This window comes from Rousettus aegyptiacus, unplaced genomic scaffold (assembly GCF_014176215.1).
Source record: "Rousettus aegyptiacus isolate mRouAeg1 unplaced genomic scaffold, mRouAeg1.p scaffold_m13_p_9, whole genome shotgun sequence".
Classification (NCBI taxonomy): Eukaryota; Metazoa; Chordata; class Mammalia; order Chiroptera; family Pteropodidae; genus Rousettus; species Rousettus aegyptiacus.
In genome coordinates, this window is record NW_023416312.1 from 52,826,299 (window position 1) to 52,836,780 (window position 10,482).

Genomic DNA, 10,482 nt, shown 5'->3' on the forward strand with positions numbered 1-10,482 from the left:
ATTTGACCTGAGCTCTGAAGGATGAAAAGTTAGGAGAACATTCTAAGCAAATGGAGCAGCAAACACAAAGGCTCTGAGGCAGAGATTGATTTTATGTGTATATGAAACAGAAGGGCAGTGTGACTGTAGTATAGTGGACAAAGGGAGAATGGTTAAATATACAAAGTTAGAAAAGGAAATAGTGGGTAGATTGCAGAGGGATATGTTTGGACTGTATTTTAAGTGCAATAAGAAGTCATCACAAGATTTTACAGAAGGGGTGATTTTGGAGGAAAATGTTGTATGGAAACTATTTGTTCTCAGCAAATCTTTGTCTTAAGTGAAAACACAATTACAATTTCTTGTGGGGTTAGAACTTTGGTTATAGAATGCGATGCCACCAGAAATTGGCCTACTTGATCCTAGAAACCTACTTTTCTACCACCAATCATAGTGGTGAATCTAGTGTAGTTTTCTCTGTGAATGGAGTATTTATTTCTGTAGCTTTCTGAAATGTGTAGGTTCAGTCAGGTGATTTTTTTATTGTTATTATTTTCTTGTGAAATGATAGCGAATCCATATAATTGGAGAAAGGGAGAGTATACTCATTGAGGAATGAAAATGATATATTAGATACTACTTTATCTTTTAGTTCTAAAATTTAAAATTTCAGTAATGACATATAATTTTGGACAACATCAGAAATAAATCTTTGTAAAATTACTCTGCGAATACTTTTTTTTCTATGCTATCGGATACAACTGCCTACATAATGTAATATCAACTCCAAAACACATCACTCAAAGATTTTCCATTAAATGTGCACCTTAACTTTAGCTTTAAATTCCACTAGTTCAGAAGCTCTTTTTCCAGAGGATAAAAGTGTCTAAATATCATTTATAAAGGACAAAATATTTCTTTGACTATCTTGAGATAAAAAGGTAACCTTCTATATCATAAAGACAACATTTATCCTTTCACATTCTTTAAAGATTTGCTTTGTAGAACATTAAACATTTTTTCCTCCTATAATCTAATGCCTATGATGTATTGAGATTTCAAACACACACACACACACACACACACACACACACACACACACTTCTTTCCAATGTGCTTTCAAATTGCTTTTTTCTTTTGATTCAGATCATTAGCAATGGCCATAGAAAAAGTGTCTGATAGCTAGAGAGAAATGCAGTAATTTAGAAGAAAGATTTCCCTTTGAATTTAACTTTTTACAGTTTGGTCTAATTTTATTTGACATTTTTTGTTCATCATAGTATAAGAGTCTTTTTTTTATTTTCATAGAGTGAAAGAACAGTTTCTTTTAGGCTACTGCCTGGTTCTTTGCTGTTCAAAGGAAACAAAGATCCTCTTTTCATTCTCCTTTTTTCTTAGCTTCTGAGTAGAAGGCTTATGAAGTTTGGGGGTGTGATAACAGTAGGAGATTAAGAAATGTCTTTAATTCACAAACAGCTCTGGACTTGCAGTTGTTCAACCCTAGTGATGAGCTAGAGTTTTGTTTTTCTCACTTCTTATGTGGGTAAAGAAACTGCTCACTGATTTTTCAGTTTCAACTTCGAGGATATTTCAGTTCAGGAGGATAGTATATATTGGCAAGGAGAGAAGAAAAGAAAGCATACCTCTTACAAAATCAATAATCCTCACTTCCAGCAGGCTAGAGAGAAACATCTCTTTAGTCAGACCATAGCTATCTATGAAATGAGGAAAAGTTGTCGAATATTTCCGGAGTGCTACTAGGTGCTGAGACAGTACTAGACTATTTACCTATACTATATTACTCTCACAACAATTTTTGTGGAGTAAATATTACTACCTTTCATTAACTAGAACTTAACTAATTTAATTGATTTGATCAGCCTCATACTACTATGTGAGTTCCAGACCTTGGATTTTAACATGAGGCTGCTCATGCTATTTTCCATTGCATTATACTTTCTTTTTTAGGGATGGTCAAGAATGCAGCAACAAGGATTTCTGTATATTCACTTATTCCTAATCATCAATAGCTACATTTGGTGCTGTACATCTCTTTGAGTGTATCATATATGATATCTCTTTGAGAAACTTTGTGGTATATCTTTCCTGATGGCTAGGAAGTCTTGGTCACCCTTGTGCACATTCATACCCACCATCTCTCACCACACATAATAGCAATAATAGTAGCTAACACTTATTGAGTCCTTACTGTGTGCCAGGTACTCTGTTAAGAATTTTTGAAATATTATTTATTGCTCGAAAAAACCCACCGGGATTGAGAGATATAATATCATCATTAGCATTTCAGAAAATGGAGATTCAAATAGTTTAAGTGGCTTATTCAAGTTTACAGTTTGGTTAAGTAGCAGAGTTAGAATTGTATAGCAGAATTAGAAGTTGAATAGGCCGAGTCCATAAACTACACCTTTATCCAGTGCACTATACTGCTTGTTATATACATGATGGAGCACAGAAGAAAGAAAGATCTAAGCATAATTGAATATACCAGGCATCAGTGATTTTCAAATGTCATTTGAGAAGTGTACTAACATTTTTTTATACCTACAGCACCTGGTATTCCTAGGTGATCTCCCATCTAAGTACTAACCAGACCCGACCCTGCTAAGCTTCCTAGATCAGACGAGATCAGGCATGTTCAGGGTGGCATGGCCATAGACTTAACATTTTTGAGCTTATTAGCCAACAGTGCTTTAAAATTTATTGTTATTATTTTCAAAATATGAACAATAAAGTATTGCAATCAAATATTCAAGATCTCATATCACCAACCATTACATACTGACTCCTACTATATTTGTGGTATCAGTCAGAATTTAGATAAAGTAAAGAAGAACCAGCTCAGTCACTACCCTCACAAACTTGCCTGGACTCTACTTTTAGTATCAGTATGATATACCTACACCAATGAGCATGCTTTTTAAAATCCATACTAATGAGCATATTGAAAGTAAAGGAATTATTCTAGCATCTTTGAGATAACCCATGATTTGTTGAATCTGAGGAACAAAGTGGTTGGCAGTGGGTATGCATGTGATCCATAGTTAAATATTTTCCAGTGAAGCCTATTGAATCTAGGTAGCATAAGTGTAATATAAATGGTTTAACATTTTATTAGGAAGAAGAGAATAAAGTCAATCAAATCACAGTCTGTTGAACTCAGGGAATTGTCTCACATGTCATCTAAACATCACATTTATAGCTAATCTAACAATCATTGATGGTGTAGGTTCCATTATTAACTACCATCCATAAGGAATCAAAAACTACTGTGTGTCATTGGGATACTTTTGAATTTATACTTAACTCAGTGATAACGTAGAGATAGAAAACAGCATTTGTCAACCAGTTATTTAATGATATAGTAGCAGTGTAGCATAGTGGTCATGCATGAAAACTCTGGAGCCATATCATTTAGATTTGAATTATGGTTCTCTGGCTGTATGACCTTTGTAAGTTCCTTTACCTCTCTGTACATCAATTCCCTCATTTGTAAAATAGTATTTATCTCATTGAGTTGTTGTAAATATTAAATTAATTCATAATTAGAACAATGCTTGGAACATGGTAAGCATTGTAACTTATGTTATTTTAATGTAATAAATATAGTCTTTCTAAGATTTATCTAAGAAACAAAATAGTTGAGCTACTGAATTGTATGACTTTTTTTTTTAATTTTGAGGGGCTTTGTGTGTTTATGAGCAGTGCTTCTTATTCTTTAAATCACATAATATGAAGATGCTCAGAAGTAGTCAAATTTGTTTTATCATTTTGTTGTCATTATCATCACTATGACCTTAGAAAATATATTTGTCTCAACAAATTTAAAAAGTTTTGTATTTTCCTGTTTACAGAATAAGTTGAACTTTTAATTATTTGGTATCCTTTTAAAAGACCATTTTGTTGATTTTCTTTTTAAGTTTTACTCTGATTTTGGAAAATAAAAGAGCTTAAATGCATAATATATTTTGGTTATGGTTAGCTGGATACACTGCCTGAATATCTTCATGAATATTAAAATTCATATTCAGCAGGGTTTCTTTTCTCCTTAAATAAAGTATGACTTTGTTATAGTTAACTGCAATTGGGTATCATTTGATGTTTATCTCAGGATGAAACCTTTTAATATTGAGAGCAGAAGGGCTAGTGAATTTGATATGAGGGAATAATATTCATAAAGCCAGCAAAATGGCCACATAGAGTCAGAAAATTATAATTTGGTAAAGAGGGAACACGTCGCTGCTGAGAAACAGTCCGGTCAATTAAACACATACCAGCCCTTGATTATTTCCCTAATACTTTTTGATTAACTGCTATACAAAAGAGAACTTTATTATTTTTAGCCCAGAGGAACAGATTAACACTACAGTTAATGTCCTATATGTGTGTATGGTTTACTAGCCCTGAGGGGTTGTAGCCCAACCTCTGAGCTAGCTGTTTCTTGTCATGAGAACTGGAATCACTAGAAGCAATCTATCTAACTCTGAATTTTTTGGTTTGGCTTTATAAATGAATTTTAATTTTTTAAGTTTCTACTTCACACATATAGTCAAACCCTAATAAACATTTTCAGAAATACTGCTATAATTAACACTTAACCTAATTTCCTTTGTTTTTGGAGAGGCTGATTACAAAATCTATACCTTGGAAATTTTAGTTCTATCAAATTGATGTGTTTGAAATGTGTTTATTTAGTAAGATACATAACCACTTAGATTCATAACTAATCAGTTGCCTCCCTGGTAGTAGAGCCATGCCTATGGGTTATATATGTGCTTTGTTGCAGTCAGTTTCATTACTGAGCAGTAGGAAGTAAGAAACGTTCTCAGCATTGATTTGCAAGATGAGCTTCAGCTGGTAAAAAGTATTTAGGGATGACTGAAGGATCCATTGCTAGTATTGGTGGTGGATATATTAGGTATATTAAAATCTGGATGACATTAAAAGAGCAGAAATAGTTTGACTTTATAAAATGTCTACTCTTCTATCATTGCTTTAATAATCATAATAATGTTGAAATTTGCAGTTACTTCTAGTTGGCAGAATATTTAGAATTTTTAATAGCTTTATTAAGATATAATTCACACACCATACACTTACTCATTTAAAGTGTACAATTTAATGTTTTTTAAATTATGTTCACAAAGTTATGCAAACATTACTACAGATTACTTCAAGAACATTTCCATCACCTTCAAAACAAACCCTGTACCTCCCATCTTCCCTCTTTCTCTTCCTTAACAAATACTAAATGACCTATTATCTCTATGGACTTGCCTGTTCTGGATAGTCTATATAAATTGAATCATATTATATATGGCATTTGGGCCTTAATTCTTTCACTTAGCATAATGTTTTCAAGTTTCATTCATATTATAGTATGTATCAATACTTAATTCCTTTTTATTGTTGAATAATATTCTAATGTATGAATGAATTACAATTTGTTTATCCATTCCTTAGTTAATGGGCATTTGGATTATTTTCACTTTTGGGGTATTATGAATAATGCTGCTATAAACATCTAAGCACACATTTTTGTGCGGACATATGTTTTTATTTCCCTTGGGTATATATTTAGGAGTGGAATTGCTGGGTTATATGATAACTATTTTTAAACTTTGCTGGAATTGAAAGTTTTCCAAATGTTTTTAATTGTTAAAACAACTTGTTTAAGACTATATGTTAATTAGTTATAATCCTCATTAAAAAAAAAACATGGTACCTAAAATCTGGAGCCATTGGGTTACTAGTTCAAGTTAACAGAGCTAGTAAGTAGGCAAGCTAGGGCTGTGAACCAAGGTTTCTAAACATCCAGGGCAAACTTTAAGATAAGTGTCCACATTCTGCCTAGAATCTTATTTTCCTTAATTACATTTAGATCCATTACAATCTAGGATAATGAGTACAGAGCTTAGAGTTCTAAAGTCAGTTTTGCCATGTATGAGTCACTTGAAAATTCCTGCTCTGACAGTGTCCCAATCTCTCCCTAAACTTGATGGTTTTCTGGGCACCATGGGATCCTTAAAAGTGGCAATTTTGGGTTTAGATATTAAATCCACTATTTACTAGACAACTTGGATACACCTGTGTTGTAGTTTCTACAAATAACTAGCTGTACGATTTTCCTACACTTGATTAAACTCTCTGAGGCTGAAAAGACAGTCTTTCATATTTAAAATAGGCATCATACCTATTTCACAAGGTTTCTGTGAGGATTTAATGAGGTAAAGCACATATTATGTCTGATATAGTGTTGGACACAAAAACTAGAAAAGTACAAACTCTTTATGATGCACAGGAAGCAACTTATAGAGTTATATATTCACAATTCTCATTTCATCCCCTCCTTCAAACATTAAGACTGTCTATTCTGTCAACATATTCTTAAAAACAGTTTCGGAAATAAAACAAGTAGTGGAACTGGTAGATTTGACAATTCGTAATGTTTTTCATTAAAGATGAAATGGTATTTCTAATAAAAAATAAAAGCCATTTCAATTACTATTTGCTAACATACATTTATTTCTGTTCTATAACAAGTGCTTTACTATCCCTTGGCTGTGTTCTTAGGTCTCCACAATTTTTAGCTCAGAAATGACCATTAAATCAAACCTCTTCAGTATCTTGAAAAGTCTACTTAAAAAAAAAAAGTTAATTTCCTTTCAACATGTGCTGCAGGTGAATTAGTTGTTGCTGTGGTTTTAGTCCAAGTGATTTAATGAGAATCTCCATGGGGACACAAGCTGAGGCACTATATCAAATACTTTCCAACCATACTAGATTATTTAGCTTATTTTCTATCACATTTTATGACACTTACTGCGTTATGGATGTGCTGATATTGATTCAAGATTAAAATTCCCTCTATTTATTATTTGATTTCACCCAAACTTTCCCAAGCCATCTTTTTTTTTTTTTATTGCAACAAATAATTTTCAATGTATTTGGGTGTACGGTTATCCACCTCTAGAGACACAGTTATTCATGTTTACAAAAGACTTGAGAACAATTCAAATCAAAAATTATTATAAAAAAATGAATAATCTGAATAACAGTGAGTACCATTTTTAGCTAGTATTCCCAGTTCCATATATACATACATACACACACACATATTTTCAAATAAGTGTTGTTTTGTTATATTTTCTATACATTTGGAACTTTTGTACATTGCTGCAAAGGCTTAATACTGGAATAATGAAATATTCAGAATTAAAACCAATTTTGACACATGATTGTCACCCCTTATCCAAAGTTTTCATTTTCCATGATTTCAGTTACTCGCGGTAAACAGTAGCCCAAAAATTTTAATGGAAAATTCCAAATATTAACAATTCATACGTTTTCAATTGCATGTCATTTTTAGTAGCCTGATGAAAACTCATGCCTCCCTGCTTGGGATGAAAATCATCCTTTCGTCCATTGCATCCTCCCTGTTGACACTCCTAGCCCTAACTATTAGTCACTTTGTAGCCATTTAGGTTATCAGACCAACTGTTACAGTATCAACGTGCTTGTGTTTAAATAATGCTTATTTTACTTAATAATGGCCCCAAGTGCAATATTAGTGGTGCTGGCCATTTGAATATGCCAAAGAGAAGCCATAAAGAGCTTTCATTAAGTGAAAAAGTGAAAGTTCTTGACGAAGATGAAAGAAAAAAATCATATGCTGAAGTTGTTGAGATCTATTGTAAGAACAAATTCTCTAGCTGTGAAATTGTGCAAGGAAAATAAATTTGTGCTACTTTTGCTGTTGCAACTCAAACTGCAAAAGTTATGTCTGACTTTTTAAGATTTTAAGTAAAAAAGAAAAAAGAGAAAGTAATAATACTAAATGCATTTATGGGCACCGAAAACAAAAGTTATGGCCAGAGTGCATAAGTGCTTAGTAGTTAAGATGAAAAAGGCATTAAATTTGTGGGTGGAAGACATGACATTCTCATGGCTTGATGATCCTCCTGACATATTGTCAGAAGGTCGGTAGTGGTCTAATACTGCATTGCAATGCCTACATAATTCACTTCACTGTGTCTCATCCTGTAGGCATTTTATCACCTCACATCATCACAAGAAGGGTAAGTACAGTACAATAAGATATTTTGTAAAAGAGAGAGCACAATCATATAACTTTCATTACAGTATATTGTAATCGTTCTATTTTATTATTGTTGTTGTTAATCTTGTTGTACCTAATTTATAAATTAGACTTTATCATAGGTGTGTACATATAGGTAAAAACATAGCATGTATAGGGTTCAGTACTATCCAGGGTTTCAGGCATTCATTGGGGGTCTCGGAATGGTATTCTCAGCACATAGCGGGGACTACTGTACTCACTTTTAAGAAAATATGAGGTCTGTTTGCCCATCTTTACTCTTTATCTAACTGTTTATCTCTGAATATCAAAAGTGAAGGCATTAAATAGTTCCGCCTTTGATCAGAAATAAATTATCATACAGACTCAAAAAGCAGCTTCCTATTTCCAAAATAGGTAAGATATTTTATGTTTTATTCTTTCAACTTTTATGTAGGTTTCAATTTTTTCAAATTAAAAAGTTGTGGAAATATATATATAAAAGAAATAGTCAAAAAATAAGTAGGCATATGAGAGCACAGTCTCTCCTTTGAGGAATAAAGTGTGTATGAAGGTCACTTTTTAGTTATTTATAATTATATCCTAGGATTTGAAATCATCTAAAATAAGTGGGTTATTACCATATTTAAAAATCATGAAAATTTTTATTTAAACTGCAAATACAAAAAAAAATTAATTTCCTTTAACATACTTCATAAAGTTTAAATTAATAAATTATTAAAATAATAATTCAATTATGGAGATAGGCAATTATTTTGCTATCTAGTATCTATATTATATTTTTATAATTTTGGTTAAAATATCATGGCTAGAAGGACCATAGAAATTCATCACCTAATCCTGCTCTTTGATTTTACAGGGTAGGAAATGGAAATTTAGAAAAGTGAAATGATTTGCCTAAAGTCTCCCAGATAACCTTAGTCTCAGTTTTTCTGAAACTAAGCACGCCACCTGTTGGAATTTTAGTATATTATTTGTACATTAAATCCCTTTCAAGTTTACCTTAAGAGGAACATTGATTATTACAAATTAACTCATTTCAAATATAACAAGAATATAAGATGTTAAATCTAATCTAGAAAGTCATCTCTTGACTGTATCTATATTATATTTAATATTATTATCTGTATAATTAAGATCTCTATTAAGGTCTTATATAATTAAGATCTATATTATAACATATGTTAATCAGTTGTTTAAATAAGGAATAAATGGTTTGGCCTCAAAAATAGGTATGGTATTACTCCATATATTAATATCAGCAGAACATGTGAGTTCATATGACATCTAAAGAAATCAAATTTTATTTTTTGAAGGATAAAGCAAAGCAGAAATGACAGAAGCATTGATGTATTCAAGAATGTTTTTCCTTCTAAATTAAAAATAGTTACAGAGTCATGTAAACATTAAGAGAAAGTGAAAGCTATTGAATTTTTATTAAAAGTAAGAAAAGTTTTGTAAAATCAGAGCCTAATATATATTTAGAATGAAATTTCATTTTCTATTGAGCACCCAAAGGACTATTAGTATTTTTTAAAAAAGGAATTAATACTTGAGTCCTTGGGAAGGAAATTATATGTGCATACAGTTAATAGTCCTCATATCAATATTTAATCTGAAAAATTCTCCAGGTAATTTACTTCAGGGACCATTGCCTGGGTCAGAGATTCAAGTCACAAATTTAATGAGAAAATATGAAGTGTAGCAGGTTTATTATAAAAAACTGAGAGAGAACACATTGGGGAAAACAGACTGAAAGTAAAAGTGAAGATGTATAAGGTAGAGAACCTGTTAATAAATGCTAAAGTGCAGTCAGAATCAGATAATAACATTAAAATGGTCCTCATTTGGCAATGTTTCTCTTTTATTAATTTGATTTCATTCTAAATACTGTTTTTTTCCTGCCATTTAGTAGTATAAATTTTTTCTAATTAATATGTTGAAATATTGAAAACTTGCCTAAAATTATTTCTCTAGTTTACCACATTTATTCATTAGATTCTAATGCAACATTTGTTCTGAAATAAGATTTCAACACTTCTCATGATATATCAAACATACAAGAATTACTGAATTTTCATAGAGCTAAGATATTTTAAGATAAAAGTTGTGAATGATTTTAATTCTACATTGTCGAAACAAGCATTAAAAAGGGGCCAGACTCGTACAGATTAAGGATGTTTTCAAAGTTCTTTTTGTGAGGTTTAACATAATGTATCACTTGTTCTAATGAGTTCTAAGGAGTTCAAGTTTTCCCAAATTTGAAGTGTGTGCGATCAAGCTACAGAGACAAAAATATGATTTACCCCACTGCCTCATACTGTCTACGTTGATAAAATTTTACACCGATCAGAATAAAAAGAAAAGAAGCACACTATGACATATTT

The 10,482-nt window shown here is 31.7% G+C and overlaps 1 pseudogene; it reads right to left on the bottom strand.

Moving 5' to 3' along the window:
• Positions 1–2,538: 2,538 nt before the first annotated feature.
• Positions 2,539–2,657, bottom strand: LOC118608481 (annotated as a pseudogene).
• Positions 2,658–10,482: the final 7,825 nt, after the last annotated feature.